General features: G+C 39.7%; 1 protein-coding gene and 1 non-coding gene across 2 annotated transcripts in view; one reads left to right on the top strand and one right to left on the bottom strand.

The window, feature by feature from the left end:
• Ttc39c (tetratricopeptide repeat domain 39C) overlaps nucleotides 1-25257 on the top strand; it is a 102353-nt gene that overhangs the window by 58531 nt on the left and 18565 nt on the right. The gene's annotated exons all lie outside the window — the stretch shown is intronic.
• Nucleotides 15781-15882, bottom strand: LOC120886688 (U6 spliceosomal RNA). Its single transcript, XR_005729767.2, has one exon. It is a non-coding gene; the product is annotated as a U6 spliceosomal RNA (small nuclear RNA).

Below are 25257 nucleotides of genomic sequence, written 5' to 3'. Positions count from 1 at the left end.
ATGGTATCTTAGGGTGGTTTTGATTTGCATTTCTCTGACTGCTAGAGATGGTGAGCATTTTTTCATGTACTTATTGATTGATTGTATGTCCTCCTTTGAGAAGTGTCTGAAGTGTCTGTTCAGGTCCTTGGCCCATTTTTTGATTGGGTTATTTTTGGTTATCTTATTGTTTAATTTTTTGAGTTCTTTGTATATTCTGGATATTAGGGCTCTATCTGAAGTGTGAGGAGTAAAAATTTGTTCCCACGATGTAGGTTCCCTATTTACCTCTCTTATTGTTTCTCTTGCTGAGAAAAAAACTTTTTAGTTTATGTAAGTCCTATTTGTTTATTCTTGTATTTAACTCTTGGGCTATGGGCATCCTATTAAGGAATTTGGAGCCCGACCCCACAATATGTAGATCAGAGCCAACTTTTTCTTCTATCAGGTGCAGAGTCTCTGATTTGATATCAAGCTCTTTGATCCATTTTGAGTTAACCTTTGTGCATGGCGAGAGAAAGGGGTTCAGCTTCATTTTGTTGCATATGCATTTCCAGTTTTCCCAACACCATTTGTTGAAGATGCTATCCTTCCTCCATTGCAAGCTTTTAGCCCCTTTATCAAATATAAGAAAGTTGTAATTTTGTGGATTGGTTTCTGTGTCCTCTATTCTGTACCATTGGTCCACCTGCCTATTTTGGTACCAGTATCATGCTGTTTTTGTTACTATTGCTTTGTAGTACAGTTTGAACTATGGTATCGCTATACCTCCAGATTCACACTTCCTGCTTAGAATTGCTTTTGCTATTCTGGGTCTTTTATTTTTCCATATGAATTTCATGATAGCTTTATCTATTTCTACAAGAAATGCTGTTGGTATTTTGATTGGCATTGCATTAAACCTGTAGAGAACTTTGGGTAATATTGCCATTTTGATGATGTTGGTTCTGCCTATCCATGAACAGGGTATATTTTTCCATCTTCTAAGATCTTCTTCTATCTCTCTCTTTAGGGTTCTGTAGTTTTCATTGTATAAATCTTTCACCTCTTTGGTTAGGTTAATTCCCAAGTATTTTATTTTTTTTGAGGATATTGTGAATGGGGTGGTTTTCCTCATTTCCATTTCAGAAGTTTTGTCGCTGATATACAGGAATGCCTTTGATTTATGTGTGTTGATTTTATATCCTGCCACTTTGCTGAATTCATTTATTAGTTCTAGTAGTTTCTTTGTAGACCCTTTTGGGTCTTCTAGGTATAGGATCATGTCGCCCATAAATAGTGATATTTTAAGTTCTTCATTTCCTATTTTTATGCCTTTAATTTCTTTTGTCTGTCTAATTGCTCTGGCTAGTATTTCAAGAACTAAATTGCATAGAAGTGGTGAGAGAGGGCATCCCTGTCTTGTTCCAGATTTTAGAGGGAATGCCTTCAGTTTTTCTCCATTTAGAATGATGCTAGCCTGAGGCTTAGCATATATAGCTTTTACAATGTTGAGGTAAGTTCCTGTTATCCCTAGTTTTTCTAGTGTTTTGAACATAAAGGAATGCTGTACTTTGCCGAATGCTTTTTCTGCATCTATTGAGACGATCATATGGTTCTTATCTTTAAGTCTATTGATGTGGTGAATAACATTTATTGATTTCCGTATATTGAACCAGCCTTGCATCCCAGGGATGAATCCTACTTGATCATGGTGCACAATATTTTTGATATGCTTTTGTATTCGATTCGCCAGGATTTTACTGAGAATTTTTGCATCTATGTTCATTAGAGGTATTGGTCTATAGTTTTCTTTCTTTGCAGTGTCTTTGTCTGGTTTCGGGATCGGGGTGATGTTGGCCTCATAGAATGAGTTTGGAAGAGCTCCTTCTTTTTCTATTTCTTGAAATAGCTTGAAAAGTATTGGTATTAATTCTTCTTTGAAGGTTTTGTAAAACTCCGCTGTATACCCATCTGGTCCAGGGCTTTTCTTGGTTGGTAGTCTTTTGATAGCTTCTTCTATTTCTTCCTTTGTTATTGGTCTGTTTAAATTGTGTGTGTCTTCCTGACTCAATCTGAGCAGATCATATGACTTAAGAAATTTATCGATATCTTCACTGTCTTCTATTTTATTAGAATATAGGGTTTCAAAATACTTTCTAATTATCTTCTGTATTTCTGTAGTGTCTGTTGTGATATTGCCTTTTTCATCCCGTATGTTAGTAATTTGAGTTTTCTCTCTTCTCTTTGTTAGCATGGCTAAGGGTCTGTCGATCTTATTTATTTTTTCAAAGAACCAACTTTTAGTTTTATCAATTTTTTCAATGGTTTTTTTGTTTCAATTTTGTTGATTTCCTCTCTGATTTTAATTATTTCTTGTCTTCTGTTATATTTGCTGTTGTTTTGTTTTTCCTTTTCTAGGGTTTTGAGATGTAGTGTGAGTTCATTTATTTTTTGGTTTTCTCTTTTCTTGAGGAATGAACTCCAGGAAATGAATTTCCCTCTTAAAACTGCTTTCATTGTGTCCCATAGATTCCGGTATGTTGTGTCTGTATTGTCGTTTATCTCTAAGAATTTTTTGATTTCCTCCTTTATGTCTTCTGTAACCCATTGATCATTCAGTAACATATTGTTTATTTTCCATGTGATGCAGGAATTTTCCTTCCTTCTTTTATCATTGATTTCCAGTTTCATTCCATTATGATCAGATATGGTGCATGGTATTATCTCCACACCTTTATATTTACTAAGAGTCGCCCTATGGCATAATATATGATCTATCTTTGAGTAAGATCCATGTGCTGCTGAGAAGAACGTGTATCCACTTGATGATGGTCGATATATTCTATATATGTCAGTTAAGTCTAGGTTATTGATTGTGTTATTGAGTTCTATAGTTTCTTTATTCAGCTTTTGTCTGGAGGATCTGTCTAATGGTGAGAGCAGTGTGTTGAAGTCACCCATAATCATTGTGTTGTGGTCTATTTGACTCTTGAACTTGAGGAGAGTTTGTTTTATGAACGTTGCAGCACCATTGTTTGGTGCATACAAATTGATAATTGTTATGTCTTGTTGGTGGATGGTTCCTTTTAACAGTATATAGTGTCCTTCTTTATCCCTTTTGATTAACTTAGGTTTGAAGTTGATTTTATTTGATATGAGTATGGGCACTCCTGCTTGCTTCCGAGGGCCATGTGAGTGGTATGATTTTTCCCAACCTTTTACCTTCAGCCTGTGTATGTCTTTTCCTATCATATGAGTCTCCTGAAGGCAGCATATTGTTGGATTCGTTTTTTTGATCCAGGTTACTAGCTTATGTCTCTTGATTGGTGAGTTTAGGCCATTAACATTTAATGTTACAATTGAAATATGATTTGTACTTCCAGTCATGTTTATTTATTTATTTATTTTAGTTTGGCTAGTTTTTACTTTTTGGTTATTTTCCTCCCCCTTTACTGAGATACCTCCTGCTGTTAGTTTTGGCACTATTTTTCAATTCCTCTTCTTGTAGTATTTTGCTCAAAATGCTTTGCAGTGCTGGTTTTCTGGCTGCAAATTCTTTTAGCTTTTGTTTATCGTGAAAGATTTTAATTTTATTGTCAAATCTGAAGCTTAATTTTGCTGGATACAGTATTCTTGGTTGGAATCCATTATTTTTCAGCGTTTGAAATACACTGTTCCAGGATCTTCTCACTTTCAAAGTCTGTGATGAAAAATCAGTCATTAACCTAATTGTTTTACCCCTGAATGTAACCTGCCTCCTTTCTCTCGTAGCTTTAATATTCTCTCCTTGTTCTGTATGTTGGCCATCTTCATAATTATATGTCTTGGAGTTGGTCTATTATGGTTTTGAATGTTTGGGGTCCTGTAGGCTTCCAGGATTTGGCAATCCATTCCATCTTTCATCTCTGGGAAGTTTTCTATAATTATTTCATTTAATATGTTGTCCATTCCTTTGGTTTGAATCTCAATGCCTTCTTCTATCCCGATGACTCTCAAATTTGGTTTTTTTATGACATCCCATATTTCTTGAATAGATTGCTCATGGATTTAATTTTATTTAATTTTATTTTCTGTGTTGACTATATTCTTTTCAAGTTGATAAACTTTGTCTTCATTATCTGATGTTCTGACTTCTACTTGATCTAGTCTATTTGTAATATTTTTGTTTGAATTTTTAATTTGATTTATAGTTTCCTGCATTTCTAGGATTACTGTTTGATTTTTTTTAAGATCTCTATCTCCTGGTAAAGCTCGTTCTTTGCTATTTGAATTTGTTTGTTTAATTCATTTTCAAAATATACTTTTATTGCTTGGACTTGCTGTCTCATGTCTTCTCTAATATTCCTTTCCATCTGAGTTAGGTATGCCTTGAGTTCTTTCCCTATCCATGCTTCTGATGCTTCTAGGTCCTCCTGTAGATTTAAGTTGTCCTGCATTGTTTGTACTCCTTTTTTCCCTTATTTTTTCATGATGTTCACGTTACTTTCCAGCTCTGTTTGACTGCTGTGTTTTTGCTTTCTCCTCTAAATTTGTTTTGGCTTTGTATATCTCTGTTGTCTCTCCTTTGTGGTGGGAGATTATGCCTAGAGATGTTGGGCTTTATTGTACTTTAAAGCTGATGCATTCAGTTTATAAAGGGCTTCCGGATTCTGTATGCATATAGTGATTTGTTGTTTGTTCTTAGGACTTTATGTTTAGGTTAGGTGCTATGAAGGTATAAGGGTTAGTATGTCTTGGCTACTTTAGAAGGTTGCTCTACTGAAGGAGGATACTAACCATCGATTGGATCAGGGTGTTGGTAGTAGCTAGTTATTTAGGAGCCCTATGGACAGTCTCGAGACATTCACCTATTTGCATTTAGACAGTTACACGTAATGGAGGATGTAATGCTTGGGATGAAAGTTGGGGGGAAGGGGAAGGAAGGTGCTCTTAAAAAGAAAAAAGGAGAGGGAGATAGATAGAATAGAGGAGAATGGAAAGAACAATAAAACTTGAAAGGGGAAAGAGGAAAGGAAAAGGGGAGAGAGAAAAAATAGAATAAAATAAAATAAGAAATTAATTTAGGTCTTAGAGATCCATTTTCTTCTCTTCCCGTAGGCAGAGCTGTGCCCTCCGAGCTGAGTTTTGCCCTCTATGTGTCGACAGCAATCCCTGTAAGGCGGCTCCTGGGAGTCTCTCAATCCTGTTAGTCCAGAGCCCTTTCACTTCTCTGGCCCTTACCCTCCTTCCTCCTGCCAGCCAGCCAGGTCCTGCTCACCAGAGGCGGTTCCCCAAGGATCTGGTTACACTTTCAGCCCCACTGCGTGCCCTATTTCCCGAACGACTGAGCACCCTCTCTATCATTCACCTAAGCCACAGTGCTGTGGAGCTGTGGTCTGGGAGTCAATAGTTTAATTTTCCCGGACCCCTTTGGTGGGCACGCCCCCGGAAGCTGGCGGCGAAGACCTTGGGTGTGGCCACTGGTGGTAATGTGAGCTGGGGGTCGAGAATCCCCTGTGCTACCCTCAGCCCCTACAATCATGGTCACTCCGCTGGCGGTAGGGGGAGTTGGGGGTCGGGAGTCCCTTGGCCCATGGAGAGATTTTTGAAGTTTCCCGGTTGTTTGTATCTGGTGTGGGTGGGAGTCACACACCTGCTAAAGTAGATTCCGCTGGGAAGGAATCTCGTTGGCCGAACTCTGGTGACTTACCCTCTCTGCTATGCTGGACCCCTGGCTCCTTGCCGGAGTATCCAAAGGGAGGGGTGGGACTGGCTTGTCTCTGGTCTGACTCAATCTCTGGTTTTAGTTCCCAGTTCGCTATTTCATAAAGTCTTGGCAACATTCCCTTCATGTCGCCTCCTGAGCCGGGCGGGCGGGGCTGTTCGCAGAGCCGGGTGGGTGGGAGCTGTTCACTCGAGCAGGGCAGGGCCCGGGTCGTTCTCAGTGCCAGGCCGCCGGGGGCTGTTTGAACGTTCGCCGCAAGGGGCGGGCAGCAGCCATTGGGCGGCAGTGGCGGCCTGCAGGACTGGACCCCTGCGCCGCGTGGCCGAGATTCACAAACTGACACCTCCAATAAACTTACTAATTCCCGGCAAGTCTCCTTTCAGCGGAATGTTGCTAGAAGTTTCTCAGCAGGTAGAATCTAGGCGTATTAATGGGTCTCTCTGATCCCGTTACTGTGGAGGTATTGAAAGTGCTGCCTCCTCGCCGGCCGCCATGTTGGGTCCCCCAATTTGAGGTTTTAACATCCTGTTACTGAGGCACTCTGCCAGAGTCGGCCCCTAGCAAACCCCAGAAATACTTTTGGAGATTTTTTTTTCCTGAGGAATGATGTCACAGGCATAAAGATGGCTCTTTTTTGTGGAGTGGGGTGGGTGCATAGTGGCGGGTAGTTTCATGAAGTGACTCCTTAAATGTGAAGACTCTGCAGAGCAATTCTCTAATTTTCCAAGTCCTTTCTATGTATGTGTGTATTTGTATACACATAAATATGTCACAGGAAAGCAGGGAGCTGAAATTCCAAACCTCCATTTTTGTGTTCCAATGAAAGAAAATTTAAAGTCAGACACCAAGATCCAAGGAAGAAAACTCTATTATAAGGGAAATTGAGGTGAAAGTAAAGTAAAAGCAAAGTGAGGCTCAAGCAGAGAACCTCTGGAGAGAGAGTGGGCTGTGTCCATGCAGAGAACGACACAGGAGACTACACTGTCTCCAAGTTTGTTACTGTTTAATGTTGACCAGGAGAGCTGGGGACCACTGTACTCTTTGCCAATCAGGTGTTCAACTCCTCCTTCATGTCAGGCAGTGGTCCTCTCCAGAGCTGTCATGGTGGCCATACTATTTAGGGGGGCTTTGATTACAAGTTAGTCCCATGTTAATGTAGGCACTGAGGTCAGTAGCTGGTGAGAAGTTACCTTAGTGCACCTGCACTACTAAAGAAAGCTTCCTTTCCAGACCTCTAGCTGTAATTCCTAGCTTCACGACAACATCAATGGACACTGTCAAGAGTTAGTCCCATTAATCTTTTTCTTTTGACATATGTTCCTATTAGCTACTTTGCTTCTGTTTATTTTCTATAAATTAGCTACACCATTTGCATTCTCATCTATTTTGAAAGTAGTTTAAAGAAGACCCTAAAGTAATGTAAAGAACACTTGTGAACTTTCCTGCATTTTACTGCTCTTTGGTAGCTACTACCTCATAGTTATACACGCACCCCCACACACACACACGAAGGTATATTTTAGAGGTTATACTAATAGTTTATAATTGGAACATAGTACAGAAAACTCACTAGGATCTGTTTATTTAAATCTATGTCCAAGTTATTTTTCTTCTGATTATCTTGAGACTCTTTTTCTTTGCATTCAGCTTTTTAAGTCTGTGGTTGTATTTCTCCCTCTTTTTCTCTTGCTCTAAGCAGCATAGTTCTGACCCATCTCTTATGTAGTCAGGGCTATTAGTTAGTCTCCTTTTTTTTTCAAACTCCATGTTGTGGCCCTACTTGTAAGGAAATATGTCCAGGTTCTCAAAGTTTCTTACACCCTAGAGTTTGTGCAAGAGGAACTATGATGCAAAAGGAAATTTTGAACTGACTAAGCCTCTCACTCCAGTGAACATTTCTGAAATGAAAGTTGAGTGTAGGGTGAGTTCTTTCTTAGATTTAAATTTTTTAAAGGTCAAACATACATTTTTTTTGTACCAGGGGCACTTAACCACTGAACCACATCCCAGCCCTTTTTAATATTTTATTTAGAGACAGGGTCTCATCAAGTTGCTTGGGGCCTCACTAAGTTGCTGAGGCTGGCTTTGAACTTGCGATCCTCCTGCCTCAGCCTCCTGAGTCTATGGGATTTCAGGCTTGTGCTACTGTGCCTGGCACTGCATTCCTGTGACATATTAATGTGTATACAAACACATACATATATTTTGAGTAGCGATGAATATCATAGTACAGGTTGCTCATCCTTAATCCAAACATCCAAAATCTGAAATGCTCCAAAACATGAAACATGTTGGACATCAGTACAATGCTGCACATGGAAAATTTCACACCTCACCTCATGTGATGGGTAGGTAGTCAAGATATAGGAGCACGAAAAGTATCATATCATTACCTTCAGGCTGTGTGTATAAGGTAGATATGAAACGTACACGAACCTTGTGTTTGGACTTGGGTCCCATCCCCAAGATACCTCGTGTGATTTTGTCCACTAAAGAAACTAAGCTAGGGGCTGGGGATATGGCTCAAGCAGTAGCGTGCTGGCCTGGCATGCGTGCAGTCTGGGTTCGATCCTCAGCACCACATACAAGCAAAGATGTTGTGTCCACCGAAAACTACAAAATAAATATTAAAAAATTCTCTCTCTCTCTCTCTCTCTAAAAAAAAGAAAAAGAAACTAAGCTAGGGGCTGGGGATGTGGCTCAAGCAGTAGTGCGCTCGCCTGGCATGCGTGCAGCCCCGGTTCGATCCTCAGCACCACATACAAACAAAGATGTTGTGTCCACTGAAAACTACAAAATAAATATTAAAAAATTCTCTCTCTCTCTCTCTCTCTCTCTCTCTCTCTCTCTCTTTAAAAAAAAAAGAAACTAAGCTAGTGTCATAGGCTGCACCTGCTTAAATTGTGCATATACACATGTGTGTATTCACACATGTGCATGCATTCACACATATACATTAACATAAACTTTCCCAAACTTGAAATTCAAAACTCAAAACACTTTGGTCTCAAGCACTTCAGGTAAGGGATACCCAGCCTATCCTAGATTTGGTGTTCAACAGATCTTTGCTGACTGGGGATGAGAACCAAAAAATTACAGTTGTGTGCACCGCAGCCCTCGGCATCATGACATTAGGTATTTATTAGAAATCTCTTCCTTTACTCCTCTGATGAATGAAGATTTTGTAGGGTGCTTTGAAGTTGGTAAATAGGCGTGCCAAAATCAGGATTTATATTTTGTTCTGCTTGCACTGCGTTAATTTTTCTCATTTTAAAATGAAAATGCTTAACTTACAGTTCAATTAAAAACTGCCCCTCCCCCCAAAAAATTCTTAAAATGTGACATCGTTTTAGTTTGTGCCACAATTCTTTCCTGCAAGGGGTGGAATAACACTAAGAGTAAGTGATTGTTCATTGTTGTCTGAATGGTTCTAGAAATAAGGGAGCCACGACTCCACAAAGCCTTCTCGTAACTACGGTTTGGGGGATACATGGTCCTCCCTGTGGCTCTTAGCAAGAATTCCTTCTCTTCAAGAGTAGACAACTGCAACCAGAGCGCAGGTGGTAGATGCTGGAACTGTGTCCCTGTGAAGCAGCTTGCTCACTTGACTGGTATTTGGTTTGAAGAGAAAGGACATGAGATCTGGGACTGCTCTTTTGTGGGAGCTCCAGGGCTTAGCAAAATGTGAGGAGTGTTTCTGTTGGTCTCTTCCCCAAAGCCCAAAGGATGAATGGGTTTTAGGGCTTTCTTGAAGTTCGATTGTTGTTATTCTCCTCAGGGTACCCAGACACTGGCCTTTCACGAGTCTTCCCAAGTAGGAAGACTGTGGCACCCTTCCTTTGCAGGTGAGAATCTCTGCCCAGGGAGATTCTCTAGTCCAGGGCTTTTTGTAATGCCTCTAAAGCCCTGCCTCTGATTTTGTAAACATAGGGCTCTGGGGATGAATTTGCTTCCAAAGAGCCTTTTTTCCTTGTCAGCAAGCATTTAGAGGAGTGATTGGACCCCATGGGGACTTTTATCAATGGACACAGAATGTGGTCTCCGGCTCCAGTTTAAGCAGGTGTAGCCTACGACACTATCTTAGTCTCTTCAGTGCACAAAATCACTGAAGAAATCACACAGAATCCACTCAACTGTTTGAACAGCTGCTCTGGAATAAAGCTTCTCTCCGTCTAGAGTGTTTAGCTCAATAGGCACAAATCCATTTCCACTCTGCTATACTCACTATTGTGAGTCATGTGCTGCTTCCCACTTTTCTCTTTTCATTTCACGAACAGCTTTTTTTAAAAAAACAAACAAACATATTTTTCCTTCCCTTGTTTGAGACTATTTGGAATCCTTATGGGAGGATGATTTCTTTAACAGATCTGTGCCTCCTGCCACTTACATAAACCTCCTTGTAGTGGCTTCACTGGACTTTGCCATGGTGATCTCTCTTGATGCTGTGGTATAGTTCTACCCCTCAGTGATGGTCTTGCTCCTGAGCTGGTGTGTACAGGAGTTGTTGCCAGACTGCAGAAAGAATTCCCTGCACTTTCAACCTTCTCCACCCACTGGTGTTGCCCTTACTACTTATTCTGTCTCCCTGGCTCCTGCCATCTGACCTGTGTCGTGCTGTGGTGAATGAGACAGTGCCTAGCATATGGTGGATGCTATGTAAGTGACCGGGTGTTGTTAGTCACATTGAGCCCATAAGCCTGGGAAGTAGGGTATCACATTTTTCTTTTGGGGAGAAAGCATTTGTAGGCCTCTGATTGGAAAAATGGGTATGCAGGTAGCTATGGGGACTCCAGGAACTACGTAGGTATTTACTTTTCGTTGATGTTTCCATTAATGCAAAGAGCTATTAGGAAGTTAACATATGGATAGTATAGTACCCTTAATCTTAAAATGTGAATTTGTAGATAGAGTTTTGAATTTTTAATTTTTATTGGATGAGAAATTTTTTATTTCTCATCCAATTAAACCCATGTAATACTAAGCTCATCAATATATAATGATTGTCTTTAAGTATTAGGGACAAAGTCTACATTTTGATCAAGTATTTTTATTTCTCTCTGGTCTCCTTGTTTTCTTTAAGCAATACAAATTTGCCCATCTTTCGCAAGTAACCGTGTGACCATTGTTAGTCGTACTAAGCATTTAAGCAAATGTGTATATATATTTGGTTCTATGTGTATTTATACTCTCATATATATTTTTATGGTGAGGCAACTTAGTGATGTAACTAATTTTTAATATTAGTCTATCTGTAAAAAAATGCTCAAATATTTGCATAAATGAAAGTCCTTGTAAAGTTAATGAACATAGTCTAATGAAGTTGCTATTATGCAAACATTTTGAGCACTCTTTTTTAAATTTAAATTTTATTTATTTATTTATTTATTTATTTATTTATTTATTTATTTATTTTGTAGTTGTAAGTGGACAGCATGCCTTTATTCTGTTTATTTTTATGTGGTGTTGAGAATCCAACCCAGTGTGCCCGCACACTGTCTTTGCACCTTCTGTCCCACCCATTATGTTGTTAGAGGTTATCAACTGGGAGAACTTTGAAAACTGGGACTTTTTAAAAGCTGGCTGTAGAGCTTTCATTCTGTATTTTTATTAAGATAAAATTACGTTTATTGTTGGTGCCTCTAAAATAAGTGGAAGTCTGTGTTGCCCTGTAGTATATCCATTCATAATATGGCAGGGATGGAAAAGTGGCTCTCGATTTCTGTGGTGATTCATTCATCAGATAAGGGAGGCTGCAGGGGACATGGGGAGTAAGGGCCAGTGCAGTAGGGCCCACATGCAGAGGGCCTAGCCTCTCTCCTTGTGCCTTCTGGTAGCAGCGTTTCTTTGCTCTGTTGAAGGGCAACCCTGGCTCTTGTGTTTGAACAGCATGCCTCGTCAGCATGATGTAATGTTGTTATTTATAGAATCAGGAAAAAGGCTACCGCGGGAAGAGAAATAATTCCCTGAAGTTCTGTTAATTGTAGTCTCCTCCTCTTCCTCCATCCTGTGTGGTTCTCTTAATTACTTGAGGCACCAAAAAAATAGGGTTGCCATTTATTCTTAGACATACAGAAAAAAAAAATGAGAGATTGATTTAATCTGGTGTAGGGGAGATGGAGGATGTATTTGTCTTCACTTTCCAGTGAGATAGATCCATATTGTGTGATTTAATGGCTGTTCACTCACATATGCTAATAAGTAGAATGCACTTGCCTTTCTTTTAACCCTATCTTTACAGGCTGTGGGTTTGAAAAGCAAGTAGACGGTTAATGTTGATTTTTATCCCTAAGCTTACTAAGTGTGCCTAAGCGGATGAGCTTCCTTTGCCTACATCAATGATTGTCCTACCCGTAAGGGTCGGAGACTTAAGCCATTGCTTGGTGTCCTTGAGAGCAATGTTGCTAAACCCATTTTGCTTCTCAGCAACATTAGTGCTGAATTGCATATGGGTGGGTTGTCACAGCATGTCCTGCATGCTACAGGTGACAAGGAGATTGTCCCATCCCAAAACACATAAATAATAGTTTAAGATGCTAAGCAACTTCCTAAAAATAGCCCTGTAGTGATTAAGTTTTGTTTTAATTTAAGCTGTTTATTTTTATATTATTTTGTGGCCTTTAATATACATACAAGACTAAGCATTTGTTTAGAAAGCTAATGTTTATATAAATTCACAGTTATTATAAATAACTGTTATGCAGACAGACTATTTAGATTGCTGTTGTGCTAATTCTGGTATTTTCCTCTTCCTAGGAAATTACTGTTGGGATATTTGATTGTTGTTTCCCCCCCATATTTCATTGTGATAGTAAGTGATGCCATATGTATCTCTGCACAGTTTTCATTTTTTCCCTTGAGTTCCTTCCCTTGGATTATAGCTCCAGAGATATCATTATTAGAATCAAAGAGTGTGATCAGCAGAGTAGATCAAGCAAATCAGGGGAGGGAGGCAGGAAGGGAAAGGGGATGAGATTAATCAAATTGTATTATGTGCATGTATGAATATGGCACAATGGATCCCACCCTCATTAATTATAATTATAATATACCAATAAAAAAATCATAGAGCATGAACAGTTCTGTAGCTCCTGCTAAATGATGAGAGATTACACTCAAGAAATAGTGGGCCACAGTATAACTACTCATTACTTCCTGTAGTCTGCCCCTTGTTTTATTTCTGTTTATTTTTATGTTCATAAATGATGCAGATTGAAATGGGTTAAAGATATTTCTTTAAAATATTACCAAAAAGACATCCCAGGTCATGGATCAGAAGACTCAGTATCACAGGAGATGGTGTTTTAGTCAGCTTATTATGGGCCCCACAGCTGAAGGGGCCCCAGCAAACTTCCAGCTGCCAGCTGATGATTGGCTCACGGTGGCCCCAGCAAATTTCTAGCTGCCAACTGATTGGCTCTTAAATCTTGCAATAATCTCCACTTACCAGATTTCTTTTTGATGACAAAAATGGGAGTATTATCGGGAGATACAGAAGGTTGTATATGTCCTTCCGCTAATTGTTGTTTGACCAGGTTATGGGCTACTTGTATCTTTTCTTTAGTCAGGGGCCACTGAGGAACCCATACTGGTCTTTCTGATTTCCAAGTAATTTTTATTGTCTCAGTGGCCCCTTCTGAAAATCCAACCCATGTCTGTCCGTTCCTTGATCTATTTGTGTTGGTGCTGCTATACCTTGTTCTTGTTTTTCTAATCTTTTTCCTTTCCTAAAACCTTGTCTAGTCATAATAGTGGGTGCATTTTGTTTGATGTTATTTGTTAATGTCAAACATAATTGATCTAGGACATCTCATCCCCATAAATTTACGGGAAGATGATCCAATACATATGGCTGTATAGTTCCTTCACATCCTTCAGGATCCTTCCAATCTAATACCATTGCACTTCTATGGGGAATAGTCGCCACTCCTAGGCCTCGAAGCGTTTGAGTGGCTTGTTGTAATGGCCAATGTTTTGGCCATTCTTGACGAGAGATGATGCTAAGGTCTGCACCTGTATCCAGTAGCCCATTAAATTCATGTCCTTGAATATTTAGTTTTAGCATGGGGCGAGAATCTAAATTTAAAGAAAGCATAGCCCAATCTGCTGGTGTTATGTTCAAGTTGTTAATGGATTCAACCATGCTTACAGTGAAGGGTGCTTGAGGACCATAGGTTGTGTGAGCCCAACTGCCACCCCCGGCTTCCCACAAGCCTCCCAACCTCCCCCACTCCTCCTGCTCTTGAGGCCGATTGGCTGGGTCGCATGGGCAGAGCCACAAAAAGTCCCCCAGTGAGCAGCTCTGTGGTCTGAAAGGGCGGGGAAACAACCCAATGAGCATCACCACAGAGGAGCCAATCAGTTGGCAGTAGAAGTTTGCTGGGGCCGCTGTGAGCCAGTCATTAGCTGGCAGCTGGAAGTTTGCTGGGGCCCCTTCACCTGTGGCTCTCAACAGCTTATTTGCTGCTGTCACTAAAGGGACAGACCAGAACAACTATAGGAGAGGAAGAGTTTATTTGAGTGTTCACAGTTTCAGAGGTCTTAGTCCATAAAGACCAGCTTCATTCCCTGGAGCTCGAGATGAGGCAAGGTATCATGGTGGAAGAGTGTGGCAGAGAGAAGTGGCTTATCTGATTATCAGGAAGCAGAGAGAGAGAGAGTCCACTCTCCAGATACAAAATATATACCCCATAGCCATGGCCCCCAACGAACCACTTTCCTCTAGCCACACCCTACCTGCCTCCAGTTACCTCTCAATCAATCCCATCAGGTATTAATTCACTGATTAGGCTAAGGCTATAACCTAATCATTTCTCCTTTAAACCTTCTTGCATTATCTCACGTGAACTTTTGAGGGACATCAGATCTAAACCGGAATAGATGGCATTACTCACTCCCCCATTGAGTTAAGGATCTTATACAAAATCCCAAGAATGACCCTGTCAAAATTGCAGCATGAGGTGGGAGGTTTAGCTCAGTGTAGGGAGCTTGCTTTCTTGGTATGTACAAGACCCTCAGCTCAATTCTCAGCATTGGGTGGGGCGGTGGGGGGGATTACAATTTGCTTTTTTTCTGAAACTGACAAACTAATGCTAATCTCAAGGGACCCAGAACAATCAAACCAGTCTTGAAATGAAACAAAGTTGGAAGACTCGTACTTCTTCATCTCAAAACTTACTGCAAAGTAATCAAGACAGGGTGGCATTGGCTTAAGAATAAACATGTAGATCAATGAGGGTCAGGAAAGGAACCTTGTATTTATGGTCAATTGACTTGACAAGGGCGCCAGGACAAATCAATGGGCAAAAATAGTCTTAGGGTGTTGGAACAACTACAGATTCACGTGCAAAAGAATGTAATTGGACCTTTATCTCATCATACACAAAAATTAACTCAAAATGGATCATAGACCTAAGCATACAATCTAAAGCTAACTCTTGGTTTAGGAAACAGATTCTTTTTTTTTTTAAGTTGATACTCACAGAATAGTGGGGTTCATTGTGGCATATTCATACATACATAGTAGCGATTTGATTAATTTCAATTCCGAGTACCTCCTCTTGCTCTTTCCTCCTCCCTCCAGCTAAACCCCTTTCTTTTTTTAAAAAAAAGTTTTATTTTTTTAAAATATTTTATTTATTTTTTTTAGTTTTAGGTGGACACAATATCTTTATTTTACATTTATGTGGTGCTGAGGATCAAACCCAGTGCCTCGTGCATGCTAGGCAAGCACTCTGCCACTGAGCCACAACCCCAGCCCTAAACCACTTTCCTTACCCTACTGGTCTGTCTGCTATCTTCATGAGGACCCCCAAGCTCTGCTTCTTTTCCCATTATTTCTCTCTGGCTTCCATGTATGAGGGAGACACACACAACCCTTGACTTTCTGAGTTTGGCTTATTTTCTCTTACCATGATTCATCCATTTGCCTTCAAATGACATAATTTTAATACATCTTTATGGCTGAATAAAGCTCCATTGTGCATATATGCCACCTTTTCTTTAATCATTCATCTGTTAATGGGCACCTGGGCTGGTACCATGACTTGACTACTGTGAATTGTGCTGCTGTAAACATGTGGATGCATGTATTTCTTTTAATATGTTGACTTAATTCTAAAAATATGGAACATGTAAAGTTGCATGTCTTCCTTGTACAGGGGCTGCGCTAATCTTTTCTGTATCATTCCAACTTTCGTGTATGTGCTGTGGAAGTGAGCCTGAAGCAATAGTTTTTTACACATGAGGTCAAAAGCAGAGAGACCACAAGGGGAAAAAAAGGTAGTTTGCTTCATCAAAAACGCACTTCTCATTGGATGGGGTTGTGGCTCAGTGGTAGAGAGCTTCCCTAGCATGTGTGAGGCACTGGGTTTGATTCTCAGCACTACATATAAATAAATGAAAAAGGTAAAAGTCCATTAACATCTAAAAAAAATTTTTTTTAAATGCACTACTTGTGCTACAAACAGTACCAGCAAGAGGGTAAAAAGACAACTCAGAATGGGAGAAAATATTTAAAGGTTATATATCTGATAAATGATTTGAATCCAGAATATGTAAGCAGTGGTTACAAGTCAGTGATTAAAAAGACAAATAACCCAATTTAAAATTGGATAAAGGATTTGAAGAGACATTTGGCCAAAGAAAATCTGCAAATGGCTGATAAACACATGAAATGATACTGGGCATCAAAAGTCATTTAAAAATGCAACTCAAACTGTGAGTTATTATTTCCCACCCATCAGGCCGGCTATGATAAAAAAGGAGATGGCCAGGGGGAATGGGGGCAGGAAAGATGGTGGAATGAGATGGACATCATTAACCTAGGTACATGTATGACCGCCCCATCGTGTACAACCAGAGAAATGAAAAGTTGTGCTCCATTTGTGTGCAATGAATCAAGATGCATTGTGCTGTCATATATACCTAATTAGAATAAATAAATAAATAAATTTTTTTAGAAAAGGAGACAGCCAATAGCAAGAGAAATTGGAACCATCATTCAAATTGGAACCATAATGTAAGGAGTATGGCCACTTTGGAAAATACTTTGTGCTTCTCCATATATATATGATCCTTTTCCTTTGGATATAAACTATTGATTCAGTCAAACAAATTTGATGACTTTTGAGTCAGAAATATTTCTTATATATTTGCCCAAGTTCTAAATGTGTAATAAAAGCAAGAGTAATATTTATTGTATTTCCATCATGTTACTTTCATTTTGAGAATTATTATTACATTTAATTGTGGAAATGTTTAATGTACTGATATTATTGTAATAGTAATATACTTAATTTATTCAGAAATGAAACTTATCATCCTTCCCAAACTGGGTTGCCTAGATTATTCTTATTTTTTTAGATTGTAAACTGATGTTTTAAAAATGATCTTATTCTATTCTCATCTCTTGGCTTGCCTGAACCATGAGTGTGATTTATTCCTGATCCCTTCTATAATTCGGGAATACATTTCTGATTCAAGGGTATTTCTCTTCCTGTTATTGAGTTAAATTCTTAAATTAGATGAAATATGGTTTTGAAATGTTCTTGCACTCTAATTTCTTCTGTTTTAAAGGATGACATAGCTTTCGTAATTGTAATTGTATGCCTTAAAAAAGAATAAGTATACCATCATTGCCTTTAAGTATGTATTTATTTTAGCCATTTATTCTCTCGTACATATTAACTATCAGTTGATCAAATTCTGTATACTCTATGGAAATTCAAATGGATACTGTGTGTTTATAAAAGTATTTCTTTTCTATTGCTGAAGATTTCCCTTCCTGTAATCATGTCACCCTGTTTTTCTCCTGATTAGACTTTTTAATTGTTCACATGTGTTCATCCTGTCTGTCCAAGTATGTGCGGGTGTACCTTCTTATTGTAGGATTAAGGAAGCCCCTGAATTTAGGCTCTCTTAATCCAGTGCTCTTTCTCATACATCCCACTGCTTTTGCTTGCTGATAAATTACACATAGGTTTGTCTGAATCAGTTTGGCTGCTATAACATAATACCATTGACCTGGTGGCTTGAACAATAAGCAATCATTTCTCACAATCCTGGAGGCCAGAAGTACAAGATTAAGGTACTAAAAGTGGGAAGTGAGGTCCCACTTCCTGGGTTTCATTCACCATCACATTGAGGTTTAGGATTTGAGTGCTGGTGTATTTATTTTCTAGGGCAGCTGTAACAAAGTCCCCCAAACTATATGTCTCAAACAACAGTTATGTTATTATCACAGTCCTGGGCTTAGGGTCCAAAGCCAAGGAGTCAGCAGGGCTGCAAGGTAGAACTGTCCCATTTCTCTCAAGATTTTGGTGGTTCTCTGGCAGTTCTTACCAGTCCTTGGTGTGTGGAAGCGTCACCTTGACCCCTGCCTTCATCTGCTCCCCGTGGCTCTCTCTGTGTATGTGCCAAAGTTGTGTCTGAATTTCCCCTCTTACACAGGTTGAATCCAGGCCCACCCGACTCCAGTAGGACCTCATCTGAACTTACCTGATCACATCTGCAGCAATCTTATTTCCCAATGAGATCACATTCTGAGCTTCTGGGATGTGGATTCTAACTGTAAATTTGGGGGCAACACAGTTCCACCCATAATAGTTGGCAGTCATTGCCGGTCAGTGTCTCCCCATCGGCCCTGGTAGCCTGCAGGCACCAGAGCTCTCAGAACAGTAAGACTCCTGGGCCAAATTAAAGTGGGCTTGAACCACACAGTTTACTAAGTCAATGTGGAATACACAGCAAGAAACAGGGGAAAGGGACAGCAATGGCACTTTCAGGAGAGAGTGCAGACAGGGTGGAAGCCCCGTGTGCCCTGAGTCCAGGGGTGGCAATGTGCAGGGCCCTGCTCTGCCCGAGCCTTTCCGTCTGATGGTGGCTGGGAAGACCAGAGCTGAGGTTGGAGAGACAAGCCAGTGGCACACAGCGCAGGGGAGACCCACGGGAAGATTGCACCTGTCCAAGGCTCATTAAACTAGTGGGCAGCTGTGACTCTTAGAGGTGTTTCTTGAGGATATTTGATGCCAGACTGGGTGTCACTGATGGGTGATCAAATAAGACCTTGTGAAAATTAAGTTCTGATACACACACACATTTAGCACTGTATTTATAGAGTCTTTGTATATTTGGTTTAATGTCTAGTGCTATTTGGGACCTCCTGGATATTAGGGTTTTTGCACCTTTTATCCTTCTCTGTAACACATACACACTCATTAAGTATTTCATTTATTACTAATATCTCATGAATTCTGCCTAAGTCTAATAGACATTTTGCTTAACTACTACTTAAAACGTCTTAAAAACTGGGTGTGGTGGCGCACACCTGTAATCTCAGCAGCTTTGGAGGCTGAGGCAAGAGGATCGCAAGTTCAAGGCCAGCCTCAGCAACTTAGCAAGGCCTTAAGCAACTCAGCGAGACCCTGTCTCAAAATAAAAAATTTAAAAAAGGGCTCGGGAGGTGGTTCAGTAGTTAAGTACTCCCAGGTTCAATCCCCGGTACCAACAACAACAGAAATGAGAATCTTAGAATTAAATGTGCCTATGTTAGCTAGGCCCTGTAATTCCAGTGGTGCAGGAGGATCAAGTCAAAGCCAGCCTCAGCAAAACTGAGGCTCTAAACAACTCAGTGAGACCCTGTCTCTAAATAAAATACAAAATAGGGCTGGGGTAGTGGCTTAGTGGTTGTGTGCCCCTAAGTTCAATCCTTGGTACCAAAAAAAGAAAAAAAAATGTGCCCATGTTTTACAAAACTACAAAGTTCTTTATGTGCCAGAATTGACAGTTCTCAGAAGCAGATGCACTTCAGAGCTGCAGGGCAGTGCACACTGTCCCCACCGAAGGGACTGTTGTGTTCTGTGACTTGTCCCTGAGGCATTACTTCCTTTCTAGTCTCCAACCCAGCAGAATTAAGAGTTATCAACATTATTTTAATACCAGTAGGTCTGAACCGAGACCTTTGTGTCTGGGAGCTTTCTCATCATTGAATGATAAGTATAATTTAGAGGTGCTACAAAAGGAAACTGCTTGCTCAGGAAATGGAACTTGAATCACAGATTCAGGGAAGTCTGGAACTTAATGTCCCTTCAGCACTACTGTCGGGGCCAAGTCCCCAGATGCACTTGGCCTTGTCTCCATTTTTACTTTTTTTTTGCAACTCTAGAGAAGGAACCTTTTGCTGGGTGGTAGTTATCAGTGAATCCTTGCAGGCTGGTTATGAGTGAAAATCTCAACAAAATGTATCATCAGTAGGCTTCCAGCATAATTTGTTGCGCTGAAAATTATTCAGACGTTTTTGTGTCTTTGTATTTGTTTTGATATTTTTGTTTTCAAAAGGTTTTTAAAAGATATTAAGGTCTAAATACCTTAATATGAATAGCTTAGATTTTTTTTTAATTGTATGGAAGACGTTACCTGCAGTCACTGCGTCTCTTCATATTTAATTTTTCTGTCTTCTGTCTCTCCAGAGAACACACATGTGGTTGTTTGGATTTAAGACAAGAATACATAGCTTTATGTGGGTGCTAGGATCTTAATTTAAATAGCTTTTAATTATGCCTTCTAGATAAAACTGATGAGTCTGGTGAGTCTGAAATAATTGATGCAGAACTTAGTTGCCACTTACCTGTGAAGGTTTGTTCTGAATGCAGGAAAACAGTGTGGTGAACTATGTCCCAGCACTCTTTACAGGTGACATAGACTTATTTCTAAAAACAAGGCAAGAAGAGCACTTATTTATATAAAATTATTTATTTCAACATCCCCTGAGAATATAAGTAGAAGTTATTTACTAAGATACAAATGTGTTGGTTACAAGGTTGGTACTAGAATTTGGAAGTATCTACTGGTGTTTAGTCTTTTTTTTTTTTTTTTACAACCAATGCCTAATAAGAAAAATATTTAATGATAGTGATTTAAACATTTTAAATTAATTTTTTAATTGTGATTTTTAAAAGTGAACTCAATTCCAGAGCAAAGAAAATATGGGAATATTTTCAGCTGATTCTACAAGTAAAGTATTTTTCTGATACCAAAGAGCACTAAACAAAGAACTGTAGATCATTCATCCTGGGTATTGAAATTCTAAATGAATATTAGCAAATAAAATTGAATAAGGTTATGTTTTTAATGTCATGTTTTAACCTAGTAGAGCTTATTCCAAAGAGACGTATCATGATTCTCCCTCAGGAAGTATGTGCCTATTATTTCCTGCATTAAGAAAGTAAGTGATAAAGCCATATATAATCCTATCAGTAATGTTTAAAGAAAGACACTACCCAGCCCAGGTCTTTAAAAAATGAAACAAACTGTTTGTAAATCATAAATAGAAATTTCTCCTTTTGCTAAAAATGGCATCAACCAAATCCCTGCAGCAAACCACATTTCTTAGTGCAACATTAGAAACATCCTCATTAAAGCCAGAAAAAAATCTAGGATGTGTGCTGTGCTTTCTGCGATTCCCTATTTTAACTGGTGCTCTCAGCCAGTGAGCATGCAAATCTATTCCAGAGGATGAGACAATAATCATAACTATTTGCAAATGATTTTAATGTATCCATGGAAAATCCAAAAGAAAAAAAATCATTAGAATTCCTAGGAGTATAATAATATGACATATACAAAATCTACTTGCAGAAATTCAGAGTTTTCCTACAGATCAGCAACACTCATGGAATAAAACAGAACAATAAATTCCTTTTATTATTTCCACAAGTATTAGAAATGCCTAGGCATAGCAGCTAAAAGCAGAGGTCTAGTTCGAGCTGGTTTCCCTCTACAGGCCCAGGCCTCTTCTCCTGCTACTGTGTGGGCATGAAGCCCTGTATGGGTATGAAGCCCTAGCCCCTGGCTTTCAGGAACTGCGATATCATGACCACCATATGCTCCTCCAGCATCAGTGAATACTCCTATTATGAAAAAGAGCTTGAATAACTAGAAAAACATGTTTCATCACTGTGGTCACGATGCTTACTTTAATTTGGCAATAAATATGCTTCATTTAATTTGGCAAACATTAGTGCTTTGTGTTCTTCATTGCTTCCTTTGGAAAATAAAGCCATATAACATTTTTTTTTTTATTTTACTGGTGAGGAAACTGAGGCTTCAAGTGGTTTTTGTGACATGGCTCATCACGGTGTCATCGTGAACTAAAAGCTAATGTGGTACCAAGCCCTGGCTTAATGGCTCTTTCCCATAAAATTAAACTAAATCAAATATCCAGTTGAGAATAATTATTTCTCTCTTCTGTGGTAGATATTCTAATTTGTAACAATAAAAAATTTCCATAGGTCATTTTTATTTTAAATTATTCTGATGGAAACTATATTCACACTATTTTACCTAATGTCTGTTCATTGTAATTTCTTAAGGAATGATCAGGATAGAACTAGAATTTTGTAGTTATACTTGTTCTTGGGCCATGTCTTTCAGCTCCCATAATATGATTTTAGTGCTTTCAAATTGTTAATCCTTATAAATGAAAATACATGTTACTTTCTTCACAGTTTAATTCTTTAAAAAAGCAACCGTGTTCAGTTCCTAAGGCTATGTAACAAATTGCTATAAACAGGATGGCCTAAAACAATAGAAATTTATTCATATATAATCTGGAGGCCAGAAGTTCAGAATCAGCGTCACTGGGTGTAGGGAATCCCTCTCGACAAGACTACAGCCATCTTGGTTGTAACCAGGTAATAATGTGTGACCCTTGAACACATTCTAAGCCCTGCAGGATAAACAAAGTCACTAAGAGAGTCAGCCAAGAGTTTTATGCTGGGCACTCACGCCTATACTTACCTGATGACCTGAGAAAGCCTGGCCGTATTTCAATTGGCTGCTGGCCATCTTTGTTTAACGTACCTTATGAGCCCTTTCCTCCTGTCCTGAAGTATAAGGATCCTCCAGTCTTGTAGCCCCCAAGATGTGCTTCTGCCTGTAAGTCCCTGATAGGCTGCATTAGGTGCAGTTCTAGATTTGTCTGCCTCTTTTCTTTGGTTTATAGCACCTACTACCTTTGGTGACCAGTTCTCAAACACTGGGTTTTCCCAAAACACTGAGCCAAATGAAATCAAGGTGTCAGCAGGGTCTCGCTTGCTCTTGAGGCTATAGTGAGAATCTTTTCCTTACCTCTTGTGCCTCTGCTGGTTGCTTGCATACCTGGGCCTATGGCCATATCACTCCACTCTCAGTCTCTGTGGACACAGAGCTCTCTTTCTTCATGTGTTGTCTCCCCTGCTTCCTTCTATATAAGAATGCATGTAGTTACATGCATTCTTTTTTTTAATTTTTAAAAATTTTTTATTGGTTGTTCACAACATTACAAAGCTCTTGACATATCATATTTCATACATTAGATTGTAGTGGGTTATGAACTCCCAATTTTACCCCAAATGCAGATTGCAGAATCATGTCAGTTACACATCCACAATTTTACATAATGCCCTATTAGTAATTGTTGTATTCTGCTACCTTTCCTATCCCCTACTATCCCCCCTCCCCTTCCCTCACATCTTCTCTCTCTACCCCATCTACTGTAATTCATTTCTCTCCTTGTTTATTTTCCCATTCCCCTCACAACTTCTTATATGTAATTTTGTATAGCATTGAGGGTCTCCCTTCATTTCCATGCAATTTCCCTTTTCTCTCCCTTTCCCACCCATCTCATGATTCTGTTTAATGTTAATCTTTTCTTCCTGCTCTTCCTCCCTGCTCTGTTCATAGTTGTTCTCATTATATCAAAGAAGACATTTGGTATTTGTTTTTTAGGGATTGGCTAGCTTCACTAAGCATAATCTGCTCTAGTGCCATCCTTTACATACATTCTTATATAGAAGATAAGATCTTTAATTTAATCATAGCTGCATACATGCACCCCAAACAAAACACATTCTTGGAGGCAGAGAATTTGAATACTGGTCAACTCCTAGCCTATTCACCTTGACCAGGTTTATTAACCTCTTAAAACATTACTTCATCTCAAAAGGGAATTGGTACATTCCTAAGTTTTTGAAAGGCTTAAGAGAAATGATATTGATTCAAATATTACCTCTGTCTTTTTTATTTACTTGCATTCAAAACCTTGTTTTGACTCACTTTTGCACCTCCAGAGCCTGGCCACCCCTGACATGTAGAGGTTGTGTAATGTGTGCTTGCTGAGTGCTTTTCTGTCCTCTGAAGGATATTGTGGCATTGCACCACCATGTACTGAACCCTCAGCTGGCGACAGCTCAGTGACAATGACCCATCCAGAAACATCCTGAGAAAGCTGAGTGTCATTCATTTAGCAAGCAGAACCTCTAACCTGGAGTTTCTTCATCACCATGCTGAGCCAAGTGCATATATGAAACAGGAAAAGAACTGATGATCCAGAAAAGGAAAAGTTTGCAATGGGTATAACAAGCACCCAGCTATCCACATACATGTGTGTGGGCATGTGCATGTGTGTGTGCATGCACGCGTACACACACGCATTCTGCATAGAAGACTGATTTTTTTTTTTTTTTTTTACCTTGCTGGTGTTTTGTGTTTTGGCTGTGTACTTACAGCCGGCAGGACTTCAGCATTGTGGGTCTGTCGTACATTCCCATGAGGTTCCTTCCAACTGCCCATTAAACTGCTCGGAGACAGCCATGGGTGACATGCTGACATGTATCTTTCTGAGGCCACCTACCCAGCATTCATGGCTGAGGATAAGGGTTTCAACACTGCGGTTTGAGTCTTCCTGACAACAGAGCAGCATGTCACTTTAGGACATGGACATTTATTGATCTGGCCTTGGATAATGAGTCATTTGGCTTACAAATGTCCCTGAGTCATGGGCTGTCCTGAAGATCACCTTGCTGACTCATGGTGCCTTGCTGTCCCAGAGGCCTCCTGCAGTGATGGGGGGTCCTCCCAACAGCCTGCCGCTTCTTTTCCAGGACACTCCTGTCCCCTGCTTGGCTGGCTGAGCAGAGAAGAGGCAGCTGGGAACCTCGGGGAGGAAATGAGTGTGGAGCAGCAGCAGGAGACACTCAGGGAAGCACAGGAGAAGGGATGAGGGAAAGCCACAGCCCAGCACAGGCAGGGCAGGAAAAGCCACTCACGCCAGCAGGCCATTGAGAGCAGGCTGCATCAAGACTTCAGGGTGTGTGAGGTTTTATTCATTATGTACGTGGCACTTAGCACCTGCTGATGCCTACCTCCAAGTCAGCAAACCTTTGTTGTTCTGGTGGTGCTTTTTAGGTGTTCTGGTGAAATCAGGTCAGCAAACTTTGAAAGCTGTGTTTAGTCAAGAGAAAAATGAATGTGCAGTAGTCCAAGAACCCCAGTGCTGCCTGAAACCATAAGTACTAGGCTTGTCTTATATGAGAGTATTTAAGATAAAGCTAATTCATAAATTGGCACAGTAAGAGATTAATGTCAATAACTAATAAGATAGACCAACTGTAACAATATACTGTCATAAAAAGTTCTATGAATGGGGTCTTCTCTTTCAAAATGCAATTGTATTATATTGTATTTCAGATCACAGTTACCACAGGTAACTGAAACCACAGAAAGCAGAACTGCAAATAGTGGGTGGGGTGGGCGACTCCTGTGTTTAATCAGAAATA

This window comes from Ictidomys tridecemlineatus, chromosome 13 (assembly GCF_052094955.1).
Source record: "Ictidomys tridecemlineatus isolate mIctTri1 chromosome 13, mIctTri1.hap1, whole genome shotgun sequence".
NCBI classification, from domain to species: Eukaryota; Metazoa; Chordata; class Mammalia; order Rodentia; family Sciuridae; genus Ictidomys; species Ictidomys tridecemlineatus.
This window is presented reverse-complemented; position numbering and strand designations above follow the sequence as displayed.